Here is a 17,982-nt window from a genome sequence, read left to right on the forward strand (position 1 = left end):
GTGGAAGCCGGCTACATAGCGGCAAGAGAGGCCACTAACTATAGAAAAGGTTTCGTGAGCCTCTCATGGGCTGCGGCCACTCATCTTCACGGACCAATCAGCCCGCTCGCTTAACAGACGTCCAGTCAGGTGATCCGCCGCAACGGTATATATATATATATATATATATATATATATATATATATATATATATATATATATATATATATATATATATATATATATATATATATATATATAGTAGATACCTCCCGAAACGATAATTACTGACAGTGAAGTCTAAAGCACTGTTCAGAGGGTGCTGTGAATTTATCATCAAACCCAGCTGTGATCTCATTGAACGTTTCCCTTTCTGTCTCACAACACAAGAGGTGAGTCACAGCCTGCCCTCTAAAGACAACTCTCTTCCTCCACACAAAACTACAAGCACCTAATAACACACACACCCTTCACTCGAAAATTTGAAAAAAAAACATCATGGCGACTCCTACACAAGCCTCGGATTCCCCATCTGGGGAGGGGACTATAAATGTCCCCAGGTCGGATTGTCTTTCTGTCGACGACCCTAAGTGTCTTGACACACCCCCCTCAACTTTTTCTTCATTAACTTCTGCAGCATTCGCGTTCTAAGATCTAATTTTCAGTCTGTAGAACACCACCTCTCCTCTTCTAAACCTCATCTTCTTTTCCTCACTGAAACTCAGGTATCTGAGGCAACTGACAGTAGCCTCTTTTTTTTGTTCCCTCCTACTTTCTCTATCCTCATTTTCGATCCAAATCTGAATGCTGCGTTTATGTGCGCAATGACGTACCCTGCTATCGTGCCCACGCTCTTGAATCTGCCGAGTTTTCCACCATCTAGCTACGACTACAGAGTCACTCTCATACTAAATTTATCTGAGCTGTATACCTCTCACCTAACTCATCTGACTATAAGAAATTTTTTGACTACTTAACTTCCAAAGTGGAGCACATTCTGAACCTCTTCCCTTTTGCAGAGATCTCCATTCTTGGAGACTTCAATGTTCACCACCAGCTTTGGCTTTCCTCTCCCTTCACTGACCATCCTAGTTAACTAGCCTACAACTTTGCTATCCTCCATGACGTAGAGCAATTGGTGCAACACCCTACTCGTATTCCTAACCGTCTTGGAGATACGCCCAACATTCTTGACCTTTTCCTGACCTCTAATCATTCTGCTTATGCTGTCACCCTTTCTTTTCCGTTGGGCTCCTCCGATCACAATCTCATATCTTTATCTTGTCCTATCGTTGCAATACCTCCTCAGGTGCCTCTGGCGTTTTGCCTTTGCTAGTTGGGAGGACCTGAGGAGGTATTTTGCTGATTTTCCTTGGAATGACAATTGCTTCCGTGTCAGAGACCTGTCTTGGTGAGCTGAGCGCATAACAGAGGTGATAGTGTCTGGCATGGAGGCGTACATTCCTCACTCTTTTTCTTGTCCTAAACCTTCTAAACCTTGGTTTAACACAGCTTGTTCTCGTGCTATACATAATAGAGAGGTGGCCCACAAAAGGTACTTCCATCACCAAAACCATCATCAAAAAGCCTTCCATTACCAGAATCTCATGCACTTTATATTTCTGCCCGGAACCATGCCAAATCTGTTTTCCAACTAGCCAAAAACTCCTTCATTAACAGTAAATGTCAAAACCTTTCAAGATCTAACTCCCCTCGTGACTTCTGGCATCTAGCCAAAAATATCTCCAATAACTTTGCTTCTTTTTCTTTCCCTACTCTATTTCAACCAGAAGGCACCACTGCTATCACATCTATTTCTAAACTCTTCGCTCAAACCTTTATTAAAAACTCTACCTTTGACGATTCTGGGCTTGTTCCTCCCTCTCCTCCACCCTCTGACTACTTCATGCCACGTATTAAAATTCTTCGCAATGATGTTTTCCATGCCCTTGCTGGCCTAAACCCTCGGAAGGCTTATGGACCTGATGGGGTCCCTCCTATTGTTATCCGAAACTGTGCCTCCGTGCTTGCACCTTGCCTATTCAAACTCTTTCAGCTCTGTCTGTCAAGATCTGTCTTTCCTTCTTGCTGGAAGGTTGCCTACATTCAACCTGTTCCTAAAAAGGGTGACCGTTCTAATCCCTCAAACTACCGTCCTATTGCTTTAATTTCCTGCCTATCTAAAGTTTTTCAATCTATCCTCAACAGGAAGATTCTTAAACATCTATCATTTCACAACCTTCTATCTGATCGCCAGTATGGGTTCCGTCAAGGCCGCTCTGCTGGTGATCTTCTGGCTTTCCTTACTGAGTCTTGGTCATCCTCTTTTAGAGATTTTGGTGAAACTTTTGCTGTTGCCTGGGACATATCAAAAGCTTTTGATAGAGAGTGTGGCACAAAGCTTTGGTTTCCAAACTACCCTCCTACGGCTTCTCTCCTTCTCTATGTAACTTCATCTCAAGTTTCCTTTCTGACCATTCCATTGCTGCTGTGGTAGACGGTCACTATTCTTCTCCTAAATCTATTAACAATGGTGTTCCTCAGGGTTCTGTCCTGTCACCCACTCTCTTTTTATTATTATTATTCATCTTCTAAACCAAACTTCTTGTCCTATCCACTTCTACGCTGATGATACCACCCTACACTTTTCCGTAGACGTCCAATCGTCTTTTCATAGACGTCCAGTCCTTCAGGAGATAAACATTTCACATAGAGAAGCCACAGAACGCTTGACTTCTTATCTTTCTAAAATTTTTGATTGGGGCAGAGCAAACTTGGTATTGTTCAATGCCTTAAAAACTCAATTCCTCTATCTATCAACTCGATACAACCTTCCAGACAACTATCCCCTCTTCTTCAATGACACTCAACTGTCCCCCTCTTCTACACTGAACATCCTCGGTCTGTCCTTTACTTATAATCTAAACTGGAAACTTCACATCTCATCTCTAGCTAAAACAGCTTCTATGAAGTTAGGTGTTCTGAGACGTGTCCGCCAGTTTTTCTCACCCCCCCAGCTGCTAACTCTGTACAAGGGCCTTATCCGTCCATGTATGGAGTATGCTTCACATGTCTGGGGGGTTCCACTCATACTGCTCTTCTAGACAGGGTGGAATCAAAAGCTTTTCGTTTCATCAACTCCTCTCCTCTAACTGACTGTCTTCAGCCTCTCTTTCACCGCCGCAATGTTGCATCTCTAGCGGTCTTTTACCGCTATTTTTCATGCTAACTGCTCTTCTGATCTTGCTAACTGCATGCCTCCCCTCCTCCCGCGGCCTTGCTACACAAGACGTTCTTCTTTCTCTCACCCTTATTCTGTCCACCTCTCTAACGCAAGAGTTAACCTGTAGTAATCATTCATCCCATTCTCTGGTAAGCTCTGGAACTCCCTGCCTGCTTCTGTATTTCCACCTTCCTATGACTTGAATTCCTTCAACAGGGAGGTTTCAAAACACTTATTCATCAATTTTTGACTACTGCTTTGACCCTATTATGGGACTGGCATTTCAGTGGACATTTTTGTTATTGGATTTTTTGTTGCCCTTGGCCAGTGTCCTTCCTACATAAAAAAAAAATTATATATATATATATATATATATATATATATATATATATATATATATATATATATATATATATATATATATATATATATATATATATATATATATATATATATATATATATATATATATATATATATATATATATATATATATATATATATATATATATATATATATATATATATATATATATATATATATATATATTAGGTAAGTGAGAAGTGGAAAGAGAGGGAAAGAAAAATAGATCCATCAGGTCCATAAGCCTTCTGAGGGTTCAGGCCAGCGAGGGCATGGAAAACATCATTGCGAAGAATTTTTTTAGGTAGCATGATGTAGTTAGAGGGTGGAAGGATAGGGAGGAACAAGCCCAGAATCGTCCAAGGTAGGAATCGTTAAAGGTAGAGTTTTTAGCAAAGGTTTGAGGGAAGAGTTCAGTTTTAGAGATAGATGTGATAGCAGTGGTGTCAGATACTAGATGCCACAAGTCACGAGGGGAGTTAGATTTTAAAAGATTTTGACATTCTATTAATGAAGGAGTTTTTGGCTAGTTGGAGAACAGACTTAGCATGGTTCCGGGCAGAAATATAAAGTGCATGAGAGTCTGGTGATGGAAGGCTTAAGTAGCGTTTGTGGGCCACCTCTATACCATGTATAACACGAGAACAAGTTGTGTTAAACAAAGGTTTGGAAGGTTTAGGTCGAAAAAAAAGAGTGAGAAATGTACGCCTCCACGCCAGACACTATCACCTCTGTTATACGCTCCGCACACAAAGACGGGTCTCTGACATGGATGTAGTCATTCCAAGGAAAATCAGCAAAATACCTCCTTAGGTTCCCCCAACTAGCAGAGAAAAAAATAAAATGCCAGAGAAACCTCCGCTTAGGGGGATCCTGAGGAGGGATTGAAGCTAAAGGACAAGATACAGATATGAGATTGTGACCGGAGGAGCCAAATGGAGAAGAGAGGGTGACAGCACAAGCAGAAGGGTTAGAGGTCGGGAAAAGATTAAGAATGTTGAGCGTATCTCCAAGACGGTCAGGAATACGAGTAAGGTGTTGCACTAATAGCTCTAGGTCGTGAAGGATAGCAAAGTTGAAGGCTAATTCACCAGGATGGTCAATGAAAGGAGAGGAAAGCCAAATCTGGTGGTCAACATTGAAGTTTCTAACAATGGAGATCTACGCAAAAGGGAAGAGAGTTAGAATGTATTCACTTGGGAAGTTAAGTAGTCAAAGAAATTCTTATATTCAAAGGAGTTAGGTGAGAGGTATACAGCACAGATAAATTTAGTTTGAGAGTGACTCTGTAGTCGTAGCCAGATGGTGGAGGACTCGGAAGATTCAAGAGCGTGAGCAAGAGGGCAGGTTAAGTCTTTGCAAACATAAAGGCAACATCCAGCGCTGTATTGAAAATGAGGATAGAGGAAGTAGGAGAGAACAGAAAAGGGCCTGTTTCAGTGAAGAAAAGAAGATGAGGTTTAGAAGGGGAGAGGTGGTGTTCTTCAGATTGAAAATTAGATCTTAGACCGCAGATGTTACAGAAGTTAATGAAAAAAATTGAGGGGAGTGTCAAGACACTTAGGGTCGTTATCAGAAAAGCAGTCCGACATTTGTGGTCCCCTTCCCAGATGGGAACTCCGAAGCTGGTGTAGAAGTCGCCATGTTAATTTTGAATTATTGAGAGAAGGGTGTGTGTATTATTAGATGCTTGAAGTTTTGTGTGGAGGAAGAGAGTTGTCTTTAGAGGGCACGCTGTGACTGCCCCCTTATGTTGTGACACACAAAAGGAAACTCAGTTAGGCCACAGCTGGGTTTGATGATAAGTTTACAGCACCGCCTGATCCAATGCTTTAGACCTTACTGAGAGTAATTATCGTTCTGCAGGTGCCCGAGATATGACTTAGTTTCCTTTAGAAGTCTGGAGGATGTTTGTATGGTGCTGCTAGTTCTGTTACGATGCTCTGTCAGTGTTGGCTGGATTCCTGTAGAAATGAGTCATGGATTTCTGAGTTCTCTATAGCGGTTGTAGCGCACTCTTGACCAGCGGTGTGTGATAGAGTGGGCTCTGAGTGCGTTAAATTGTTGTATAAGGTTTTGTGTGTGTTGGCTGTGCTGTGTGTGTGGGAGAGTTCTGTTGTATGTGGTGGGAATGTATTTTCTTTTGGACTCGTTAATGGAGACGTACCATTTTTCTCTTTCTTTATCTACTTTTTTTCAAGGTGGCGTTTTCTACCGTGGTGTTGTCTTCCATGTTTTGGGAGATGTGGGTCTTAAACTCTTCCCAGTTTGCCTTGGCGAAGCATGGACGCGGTGGGATTGGGATTTGTATGGGAGCTGTGGATATTTTCATTAGTATTGGCATGTTGTCGCTGCTGGTGAGGGATCTTTGGTTGATGAGTGTGTTGTGGTGTGTTCTGTAGTTGGTGAGTATTATGTCCGGTGTAGTGACTGCGTTGTCTGCGTAGTATATGGGAAAGTGTGGGCCAATGAGGTGTAATGTTTTGTGTCTGATCATGTGCGCTATTTGTTTCCCTTTAGTGTTTCTGTCTCTGTGTCCAAGTGTACACTGGGGCGTGTTATCTGAAGAGTAGGGTGAAATCTGGGATGGGTAGATATTCTCTTCCCAGTGGTTCATACAATGTTGAGAGTAGCACTGGTCCTGTAGTTGTTTCTTTTTCCACTGCTAGTAAATCTGACATGTAGGTGTCGTGAATTTTGTGAAGAATGGTGTTTCTGACGGCGATTGCTGTACCGTCATTTATTCTTCCTGTATGGTTCTTGGTGTGTGTGTTGTAGCCCGGTATTTTGAGTGATTGGTGTTCTGGTGTTCCATAACTGTTGATCAGTATGACGTCTGCGTGTAGATTTCTGTATATGTTTGAAAGTCCTGCACTTCTACCTCTACAGTTGAGAACATTATGTTGTAGTTGTTTGCTGCATCTTGGTTTATGTGTTCGGGTGGTTTTCGACATTGTGGCTCTTTGTTTGGGTGGAGGGTGGGTTTGGGCTTGCGTAGTGTCGTTGTTGCTTGAGGTTCTAGTTTGTGTTTTGGTTGCTATGGTCTTCTTACTGATTTTGCGGGGTGGTACTGTCTGTTCTATTTATCGGTCTTCCTCTTCTGATCCAGTTTCCACTTCGAAGTCCGATGAAAGTTCCAGGTCGTCTTCAGTGTATGTTTCAGGCTTGGCCGTGTTTTGCGTTGCCTCTGATGGCATCATATTTTGGATGATTTGCTGCGATGGTGGGTTGTTTGGTAGGATGACTGTTGGCAGGTTATTTTCTTTGAGTAAGTTAATCAACGTCTTCTGGAAGGTGCCTGGGTGTATCATGTTCATAGCGTGGGCGTGAACATAGCATCGTTTTCGAGATTTGAGTGTTCCCGATCGCTGCTGCTGAAGAGAGGGTTAGAGGCAGTAGTGGGGAGACTTGCAGTCTGGGAGTAAGACTGTGAGAATTTCTGTTTGGCTTACTGCTCCCTTACCTTAATTTTCTCTTTTCGTTTTGGGCATTTATATGCTAAAGTTCTGTGTGCACCCCCCACAGTTGGTCACTTCTTTGTTTCTATTTGACAGTTTCTCCAAGTGTGGTCTTGGCTGGAGGACTCATAGCAAATTTGGTATACTTGAAGCTTATGGCTTATGGTGTGACGTGGTCGTCGATGGCGTAACACTTCATGCAGTAAGAAATGTTTATGTACCTTTCCTTGGAGATTTGGTATGGGGCAATGGAGGCGTTGAATGGTCGCAGACCCTGGTTTGCTGACCTATCTGTCATGTTGACGGATTCATATTGGAATTTCAGCATGTTTCTGCTGTTGTGGAATTTATATATATCTTAAATTCCGGACCATTCTTATTTTTCAGTTTTATCGGCGATGTCATTTTGAACTTTCTCGTAGGGCGTCTGCTCTACCTTGTACTATATTATGGTGCGCCTTGTTCTTTTAAGGTTCCTGGTTACTGCTGGTTCTAGTATTTTGTTAACTTCTTAGTCCTTGGCAGTATTAATTATGTATCTGTCGAGGGCTTCATGTAGGGCAATGGCGTAGACGTCGTCAGGAGCGAGGATCTCAAGGAGTTTTAGCTTGTTTCGTGTTTCCTTTGGGTTGCCATCGCACTGGTCAACACAGTTAAGATAGAATATAAAAGGAGCCTGCCTATGTAGATCAGTTTAGTGACCCTACTACTAATAGCCCTTGCAGCCACCCTGATCTGCGACTATACCTGTCCGAGTTTTGCCCGATCTGGCCGGTGGGTTTAAGGCAGCCCTTCCAAGGGGCCCCACTTGGCAAGTCGCGGGGTTCACCTTCACACCACCGGTGGACAATAAGGACGAAAATGAAGTACAGTAAGAGAGAAAAGAAGCTGCGCTAAGGGCAAAAGAAAGTATATAATAGAAAAGGTACAGGAACTGTCAAAGGGCGGGCCCTCGCCGAGCGGTAGAGCCCTGGTACAGTTGCAGTTGTTGGTGACTTCAATTTGATGGTGTCTCTTGTGCCCGATAAGTGTGATAAATTGGCGGTGGAGTACGGGTGACGGATAGGGACTGTCTGGGCCATAGTGCTCGCTCAGGCAGGGCCTTTCGATCCTGAGTCGATTCCTCGATGGACTGTAGAGGCTGGCAGGGGTCTTACGACGAAGCGGTCGTGGCAGTAGCCTTGAAACAACCTGCACGTCCGACCAATCAGAGCGCCAGCTGAAGTGGCGACTTCTGATCCTGAGCCGGTTGTGATGCTCAAGGTCGTCTACTTGTCTGGGAGCGGCAATGGGGACGTCTGGTCTCCGTGTTGCCTATATCAATTCCCTAGTGATGGTAGGGTGTGTGGGTTTCTTCCCATTAATAAAAACGTGGAATGACGTTCAGGGAGTGGGAGTGGTACTGAGATAACGAGGGGCGGGGGGAAACAGAGTGGAAATACGCTCACCAGACCTGAATTATGACGTCAGTCGCTCCATCCGCAAGCTGTATTTTTTTTTTTTTTACTTTATAACTAAGTTTTTATTTTCCTTAGCACATTTACTATGGTTTGTCAAAGTAATCACATCATAAGAAAATTCAATATATTAATTAAAAAAGCTGATAAAAAAAAAAAAACTGCATGCAAATAGTCTATTTTACAATTCCTTTCACCAAGCGAAAGTATGTTGCAGGGATACCATGTAGCCGCTGTAGTTGCGAGTTGGATATTCCTAAAACAACAAATACATTATTCTCGAATCATAATGACCGTTACAAATTAATTAGTAAATTATCACTGATTTTCTATTTTCAATGAATACTTCAAAACTTGCGGGGAAAATACAGGAAATTAGTGAACCATGACAATGCAGTCGCTTTTTAATCCCATTTCAAGATTTTTTTTTTTTTAAGTACTAATTGTGCTACACGAAATAGCTTTGGGGGTTGGGTCGATAGACATACACAACTGACAGTATTTATTTTCCTCAGGGTCATGTACGTGAACGAGGCAGGACTACACGATCACTGGTACAAGCAGGCAATTCCCAATTTCAGCATGTGTGTGAAACTACCAAGCAAAGTGACTGTTAGCACATCGTTTTCCATCAACAACTCCTGGGTGTGCTGCAGTCTTTTGTGATTATATATATATATATATATATATATATATATATATATATATATATATATATATATATATATATATATATATATATATATATATATATATATATATATATATAATTTACTTTTACCACGAGCTTCTTCAACCTGTATTGATATGAACGAGCGCATATTACCTGATCACTCATCACATATTTATTACGCTAGACATACATGTCCGCAGTAAAGACGATTAACAATGATAGTAAGAAACGTTTTATTGATTTGACAGCCAGACATTGAAAATGTACAACATATGCAATGATTAATACCACTCAAGTCGAATTTAGTGAGCTATTGTTATACACAATTGTTATTGTTATGTTATTAAATTGTGATTCTGGCAAACAACCTAAAATATATAGCACTTGATCTTTCACCGTCTTGAGATGTCTTGCCACTACGATACTTTTACGTTTGGTACAATATAACTAATTCCTTTCGTCCATTTTCTTCCAGGCCATGTTCGTGATCCTGCTTACTGGGCTAGGAGCTGGTTTTATCATTTTCCTCACAGAACATATACACGCTCACATTCGGCACCACGGTGAATAGGGACCAATTTCAGATATTTCTGATAGAATCTCCTGTAACTTAAGATTTTCTTACACAGAAAGTTGTTACTGATTGAAAATACACATGATTAAGCCTCAATGAAGTTTTATTTTCAGGAATTCAATACTAGAGATAGTGAGATAGAGATTTAGTGAGCTATTGTTATACACAATTGTTTTTGTTATGTTATTAAATTGGGATGAATGCATGGATATAAAAAAGATAAATCGATAGATTAGTAAACAAATAAATAATTTTGCAAAAATAGACAGGAGGACGATATTATTCAACTGTGTGTGACTGAGGAGAGTTTGTAGAAGCAGCACCGATACGCCTAGAAGGATGCCGAATGTCTTTAAGTGATGCACTCTTCGTCTCTGGTTACTGGAGATAGGTTAGGAATATGTCACTTTTTTTTTTTTATTAATAAATACACAATTATCTCTAGAGCAGTGGTTCGCAGCCTATGGGTAAATACCGCTAAGTGGGTAATTTGGATAATTTGAGTGGGTAGTAGGAGGCTGAGAATTAAGGCATTCATTTTGTTACAAATATGTGTATATGTGTGTTTGCATGTGTAAGAAAATGTAATTGTTTGTGTAGTATGGGTGTGAAAGAGAAAAACGAAAAGGAAAACGAAGGCGTCTCATACGTGGCAGACGGTGAGCGCGGCGGTGTCGCCGACATAGGACAGAGAAAGAAAGCAACATGTCTAGCCGAAGTGCGGTTGCAGACAGTGCCATGCACAGTGCAAGGGCAAGTGATGTAAGGTAGCTGCATGAAATGGTAGCGGAGAAAAAACATCGAGCACCCAGTAGCGCATGACATCACGTTAAATTCAAGTCTTAGGTTAGGGCAGAGGACACAGTCAGTCGTTGATGAGTGTGCCATGTGACTGGAGCTCCTATCACTCAGCCTTGTTCCGCAACTTTTTTTTTCTTTGGTATGTGTTCGTGTGTCTTTGTGTGAATATGCCCATGCATTCTATAATCCAAGAATGCAGATCAGTCCATTTGAAGAGAAACACCTACGTATAGTTCCACAAACTTCCAAAAGATGAGGAACTTAAGGAAAAGTGGATAAATATGTGTCAATCTAAGAATATATTGTATGGCTACGTGTGTAATCAGCATTTTGAAGACACTGCCTTTGAACACAATTTTAGATGCGAATTGCTTGGAATATCAGTACCTTCACGACATAAAAGATTCAAGCATGGGGCAGTGCCGACTCTTAATCTCCCAAACCTTCTAAATATAAGTAAAGTTAATAGCATAAATAAGGCAGAGATTCCCAAACTGATTCCCGTGGCTGGGAAAAAAGCCCTAGGATCCAGGCAGTCCGCGACACAATATACTCGTATATATATATATATATATATATATATATATATATATATATATATATATATATATATATATATATATATATATATATATATATATATATATATATATATATATATATATTATGACCACAAATCCTGCCCCTCTCACAACTGCCTTTATTTCGGTGAGCCTCCCAAAGTCATTACCCACGTGACTTAGTGCAGGGCTGAACTGTAGGTTAGAATACCCTTCTGGTCTCTTACACCCTTTAAAACAGACCGTTGCAATTCTAGGCTCAATCCCCTTGATGAATACCATTAATTCAGGTCGGCCTCCCTAGTCTATCTTTGGTGTAGACTAGTGCAAGGTTACAATCACTTACAGGGCCCATCTGGTCTCCTGTAGTAAATTAAACAAATAAGGTCGAAAACCTGTTTTATCTCCTACAAATAAGGGAATACTGCAACTGCCACATAATTTCCAACAGCTGTGAAAGAATCGCCAGCCATGTTCTAGGAGGTATAGCTATGACAAGTGACAACCACGGGTTGTGATATTTTAAGAACTTCCACCCTCACAGACACAGTAACTTCTTTCTAAAAAAAAAACAATACCTGTATTCTGAGACGTTTCCAACGGTTTTTCTCATCCCCTAAGCTGCTCTGTACCCAGCCTTATCCGTCCATGTATGAAATATGCTTCACATGTGGGGAGGGGGGGGAGTTGCATTCATGCCGCTCTTGTAGACTAGGTGAAATCAAAAGCTTTCCGTCTCATCAACTCTTCTCTAACTGACTGTCTTCACCCTCTTTCTCATTGCCGTGATGTTGCATCTCTTGCTATCTTTTATGGCTATTTTTTTATGTTAACTTCTCTTCTGATTTTGCTAAATGCATACCGCCTCTCCTCCCATGGCCTCACTGCACGAGACTTTCTTCATTCTCTCTACTCCTATCTCCCCACCTCTCTAATGCTAAAGAGTTAATCAGTATTCTCAATCATTCATCCCTTTTCTGGTAAACTCTGGAACTCCCTGCCCGTTCCTGTATTCCCACCTTCCTATGACTTGAAGTCCTTTGAGAGGGAGGTTTCAAGACACATCCTGGAGTTTTTTTTACTACCTCTTCGGACCATATTCGGGGACCGGCATATCGGTGTTTTTTTTTTTTTCTTCCTTAGCCGGTGTTCCTCCTATTAAAAAAAAAAAAAAATGTGCAAGACCTTGGGGTCGGCAAGGTCCGGAGGAGTAGACTCTATAGCACAGCATAAAAAAAAAAGTTCTATCCTCTAGGTCCAGATCTTTTAACAGAACTATGAATCCCAGTAACATTTACGATACCACAAATAATACAGATACTTAAACAAGCAACCAACAAAGACAAGTATCAGCCAACCACTCCGATAAGCCCAAAAGCCGGTCTTATCTCTAGGAAGTCGGCACATTAACGCCAGACATTAAGCAGGGGCAGGCAAGGATGGGGTTGTCACCTCACAAGTCTGACTTTGAATGCCACATGCAGTCAATCTTATGACTGGTGTGTTGCCTACTTAAAATGGCAGGTGCGGTACTACCACTATCTTGTATACAGCCCTATCTACTTCACGCCCTCTAAACTGTATGTATATTACCCTATCTCGTGCCAGCTCTCCCTCCCTCTTGTCAGTACGTCGACTACCTTTGCTCACTTCTAGCTGACTGGCTGAACATTCTTCTTCTTTTTCTTAAAGATTGTCATTCGAAAGTGGACAGATCTGCCTTATAGGCTCGCCCACAAGTGATGCCATTATAGTCATGTTGGAACTGGTAGTCGTTGAAAAAAACATCCTCTTAGACATTTGCTGGTCTAACTGACCAGCATATAACTGGGTGTTAGATACACCCTGAGTCTACACCCCCCTGAGAGACAGGGGGTGTACTATGTTAGGGTACCTCTAAGGCTGCGCTAGCCAGACCTTAGAGACCTCTGGTGGTTTAGAGTTTCCCTGAGGCTTGCCTAAGGCCTCAGGTTCCCTCCTCACCAGTACGAAAGGAAGATAAGCTGTGAGATAGAAAGGGGCTAGCTAAAGGAGGGCTGGCAAAGCAGTGTTGTGTCCTATTTCTGCGAGAGACCGCAGTCTTCCAGCAGTCTGATAGGTGAAGATCTCTCCACACCAGGCCGTAGGGAAGACTGTAGTCCCTCTGCACTGCTGCCGTCTATATGAACCCCAGGGGATCAGAGTTTGAGCGGTGTACCGCTAAAGGGTGGTATCGTGCTCCTCTGCAGACTAGAGCAGGGAACAGTTCTGGATATTCTTGCTCGGCGGCGCCGAGGTCTCACTGTGGCTGCGCCAAGGAAAGGGATCGCCGCCGGGACCTCTTCTTCTCTCTTCGCTGGCTGCTATTGGTGGTGTGTGCTGGGTGAACAACGGAGGAAGTGTCATCACGCCGAGCTCCCCAGCGTTGGTATAGGACGCGTTCGCGTCCTGTACTGCCTCTCTCTCTCTCTCTCTCTCTCTCTCTCTCTCTCTCTCTCTCTCTCTCTCTCTCTCTCTCTCTCTCTCTTCACACTTCTTCCTCTTTCTTTCTCGCTGCTTCCCTTCATCTTTGTCTTGCTGAGCGCAACATGCCCTCTTCTGACAGAAAAAAAAATCGTAATATACACACAATTTGGGAAATTTTTAAGACTAGATTTTAACCTCTTCCAACGAACTTTTTTTTTTTTTTTTAAAAGGTATGATTTCAGTCTAAATTTTACTTGGTGCGCATATAAGTGTTAGTATAAAGCTCCTATCTGTTTCAGAAAATCAAACAGATGTTCAAGACCATCTCATCCAAAGGTTGTCTTTAAAACTCATACAATCTTAGCAAAGATTGGGATGATACAATTATACCATTTTGAAATGGATATTTGCTATTTTGTTTGTCAACTTTTAAATTCCTGACTGTATACCACATTGTATTTGTGACTAAAGATTGTTTTGTGAAATCGGTGTCAAAAGCTGTTCTTCATTTCTTTATATCACGAAGTGCTTAGAAGTTGAAAACATCATAACATGAAGCAACTAGTAATATGAACTGCTTGTTTCATCTCAGTCTTTGCTCATGAGCAGTCCTTGTTTTCCAAAGAATTCAACTGATTTTGCAGCAAGAACATTCATTCTCTTTGAGCCTTAAACATTTATATAATTATGAGACAAGTGGTGAGTTGTTTTTTTTAGACCATGGCCTTTTCTCTTGATAATTTCCTGCACATTGCCATTCGTGACAGTTTTCTAAGAAATACCATTGTTATGTGCTGCCTAAATAGAAAGAGGATGAGTAGAGAAGAGAAGATGAGAGAGAGAGAGAGAGAGAGAGAGAGAGAGAGAGAGAGAGAGAGAGAGAGAGAGAGAGAGAGAGAGAGAGAGAGAGAGAGAGAGAGAGAGAGAGAGAGAGTGAGAGAAAGGAAGGCCAACAAGAACGAATGACGCAGACAGATGCGCATGTATGCTTGGGTGCTCACCCCCAGAGTTTTCTGTAGTATCTTCGGCACGTAGTCACCCCTCTTTCTCTTTCCTTTGTTCTTTCGTATTGATTCCCCCACACTATAAAGCTGAAAAGTTTGTCTTGCCTCCAGATCAATCAGACTGCTTCCAACCCCCTACAATTTGCTTACTATTATTATTTCTTTTTTTTTTAAATACCCATCTCTGTGGGGTTAAATTAACGTGAGTTAGGCGAGCGGGCAGGGTATGTGTTACCCTTTCGTTACTCCATCCCCATCCTCCTGCATTTGAACCTGGATTTGCGACCGTCTGTTTAAAGGGTGCAAGAGATCAGAAGGACCTTGTGACCCACAGTTGGGGCCCACACTAAGTTACGTAGGTGGTGGCTTAGGGATGCTCGCCAAGATAAAGGGAGTTGTGAGAGGGGTGGGATTTGTGGTCGTAATAGAAATTGGGGACCTCACCAGGATAAATCGTATCACGTGAGGGAGACTTGTTTTTTTCGTTGTCCTTTGTCTACCCGCATTCATCTTACCACATGGAGGGAAAGAAAAGGCTGTTAGCGGGAGTGGCTCACGACCCGAGTCTCCTGCCTCTGCCAGAAGTGGCAGTATGGATGTGACACAATTTGATATGAGGACAGAGAGTCCCACAAGACTGTGTTAGCCCTGCCCATAGTGTTGGTGAATTTTCTTAACAGAAGGAATGTCTGATGTGAGATTTAATTTTGAGATGAGGGGTGGAGCTGGAGGGTAAGAAGGAGAGAATAATTAGAAAAATTGAGTTGAAAGCTGAAGCCAACGCAAGGAAGTCAAAAGCCGAGGAGGTTAGAGAGGCAAAAAGACTTGAGGCCGAGGAAAAATAAGGATGTATGAGAGGGAGGAGGCTGAGAAGAATATGATATTTGAGTTGGAGAAAACCCAGATTTAGGATAATTCACCTCATGGTATAAGGAGGGGAGAAGGAGTGAAGGAAGACACAGTAGAGAGCGAGATGGTGAGAAGTTTGAAGATTATTCCCGAGTTTCATGAAAAAAAAAGTGACGGAATGGTTTCAGAGATTCGAGAAGAAGGTTTCATAGTTTGATTGGCCTCAGGAGACATTAATATATTGAAGGGCAAGGCGTTAGAAGTTTATGATAGGATGTTAGTAGAGGATCTGATGATTGAACAAGCCCGCTAGTTTGTCATTTTGCTATCAACAGAACGGTGCAGGATATACCTGGAGCAGCGCACATCCTAATTTTAATACTTAAGATCTAACATTAAAAGTATGAGACCCTAGCTGTGTTATTTAGTCCATATATACTTTTTTCTTTTTAGCTTCCACAGTTTGCCTTTCATATCCTTTGTCTCTACTAGAGATTTTAAATACACTTCTCTGTCAAAATTTTGTCCTTGAAGTAATGCTGCCTTGATGCAAATGAAATTAGATTTCCCAGTTGTAGGAACGTCAGATCTAGAGTAATTTTTTATGCTCCTCAAAGCCCTTAGCCACCAGTCCAGCTTTAATAATGAGGGTCTGTCATCACAAAATACTAGGCTCCCCACTGTCACAAACCCCATCTTACTCATCATACTTTTCCAATTTTGTAACTCATTCTTTTTAGCCTTCCTCACTCTCTTATCACCATGTAACCAATGTAACCAATCAGGCACTAAATATGATCCTTCAGAGAATATTCTTGACTAATGAGACTACATGTGACCCTCCAGGAAATACTCATGGCCAGTCAGAGTCTACCTTAGGCCAATAAGAATTCTTTTTATATGTAAGGACACTGGCCAAGGGCAACGAAATACCAATAAAAATATAAAAAAAAAATTTAAAAAAACCAAGATTCCAGTCCCAGAACAAGTTCCAAAGCGGTAGTCAAAAACTGAAGGATAAGTGTCTTGAAGCCACCCTCTTGAAGGAATTCATGTCATAGGAAGATGGAAATACAAAAGCAGAGTTTACCAGAGAAAGGGATGAATGAATAAGGTCGAGATGATAGATGGAGGAATTGAGGTTCTGAGGCATTCAGCAATACCAAGTTTGCTCTACCCCAATCAGAAATAAAAAAAAAAATATCAGACGTCAATCGTTCTGTGGCTTCCTTGCGTGAAATATTTATTTCTTGAAGGGTTGACGTCTATGAAAAGACATGGAAAAAGGCAGGGTGGTGTCATGAGCGTAAGAATGGATGGGACAAGAATTTTGGTTTAGAAGCTCATTAATAAATAAAAAGAAAAGAGTGGGTGACAGAACAGAACCCTGAGGAACACCACTGTTAATAGCTTTAAGAGAAGAACAGTGACCGTCTACCACAGCAGCAATAGAACGGTCAGAAAGGGAACTTGACATGAAAGAAAGAAGGATAGAAGCCGTAGGAGGGAAGTTTGGAAATCAAAGCTTTGTGCCAGACTCTATCAAAAGCTTTTGATATGTCCCAGGCAACAGCAAAAATTTCATCAAAATCCCTAAAAGAGGATGACCAAGATCACCAGTAGAGCGGCCTTGAAGGAACCCATACTGGCGATCAGATAGAAGGTTGTGAACTGATAAATGTTTAAGGATCTTTCTGTTGAGGATAGATTCAAAAACTTTAGATAGGCAGGAAATTAAAACCATAGGACGGTAGTTTGAGGGATTAGAACAACCACCAAAGGTTTGAGACAAGAGTTCAGCTTTAGAGATAGATAGGATAGCAGTGGTGTCATCTGGTTGCAATAAAGGAGGGAAAGGAGAAGCAAAGTTATTGGAGATATTTTTGACTAGATGCCAGATGTCACGAGGGGAGTTAGATCTTGAAAGATTTTTACAGTTTCTACTAATGAAGGAGTTTTCGGCTAGGTGGAGAACAGACTTGTCATAGTTCCGGGCATAAATATAAAGCGCATGAGATTCTGGTGATGGAAGGATGAAGTACCTTTTGTCGGCCACTTCTCTATCATGTATAGCACAAGAACAGGCAGTGTTAAACCAAGGTTTGAAAGGTTTAGGTCGAGAAAAAGAATGAGGAATGAACGTCTCTAGAGTCTATCTCCTCTGTTACGCGCTCAGCACACAGACAGGTCTCTGACACGGAAGCAGTAGTCATTCCAAGGAAAATCAGCAAAATACCTCCTCAAATCCCTCTACCCTAGCAGAGGCAAAACGCCGGAGGCACCTTCGTTTAAGGGGATCCTGAGATGGGAGTGGATCGATAGGACAAGATACAGATATGAAATTGTGATAGGAGGAGCCCAACGGAGAAGCGAGAGTGACAACATAAGCAGGATTAGAGGTCAGGAAAAGATCAAGAATGTTGGTCGTATTTCCAAGACGTTCAGGAATACGAGTAGGGTGTTAAACCAATTGCTCAAGGTCGTGGAGGATAGCAAAGTTAAAGGCTAGTTCACTAGGTCAGTGAAGGGAGAGGAAAGCCAGAATGGAGGTCTCCGCAAAAGGGAAGAGTCAGAATGTGCTCCACTTTGGAAATT

General features: G+C 41.7%; 1 long non-coding RNA gene across 2 annotated transcripts in view; it reads left to right on the forward strand.

Moving 5' to 3' along the window:
• LOC135090445 (uncharacterized) overlaps positions 1–9,824 on the forward strand; it is a 41,782-nt gene extending 31,958 nt beyond the window's left edge. For both annotated transcript variants that reach the window (XR_010261912.1, XR_010261911.1), the window contains exons 2-3: positions 8,997–9,126; positions 9,630–9,824. This is a non-coding gene — a long non-coding RNA (uncharacterized LOC135090445). The remainder of the gene's footprint in view (positions 1–8,996; positions 9,127–9,629) is intronic.
• Positions 9,825–17,982: the final 8,158 nt, after the last annotated feature.

Source organism: Scylla paramamosain, chromosome 35, assembly GCF_035594125.1.
Source record: "Scylla paramamosain isolate STU-SP2022 chromosome 35, ASM3559412v1, whole genome shotgun sequence".
Lineage (NCBI taxonomy): Eukaryota > Metazoa > Arthropoda > Malacostraca > Decapoda > Portunidae > Scylla > Scylla paramamosain.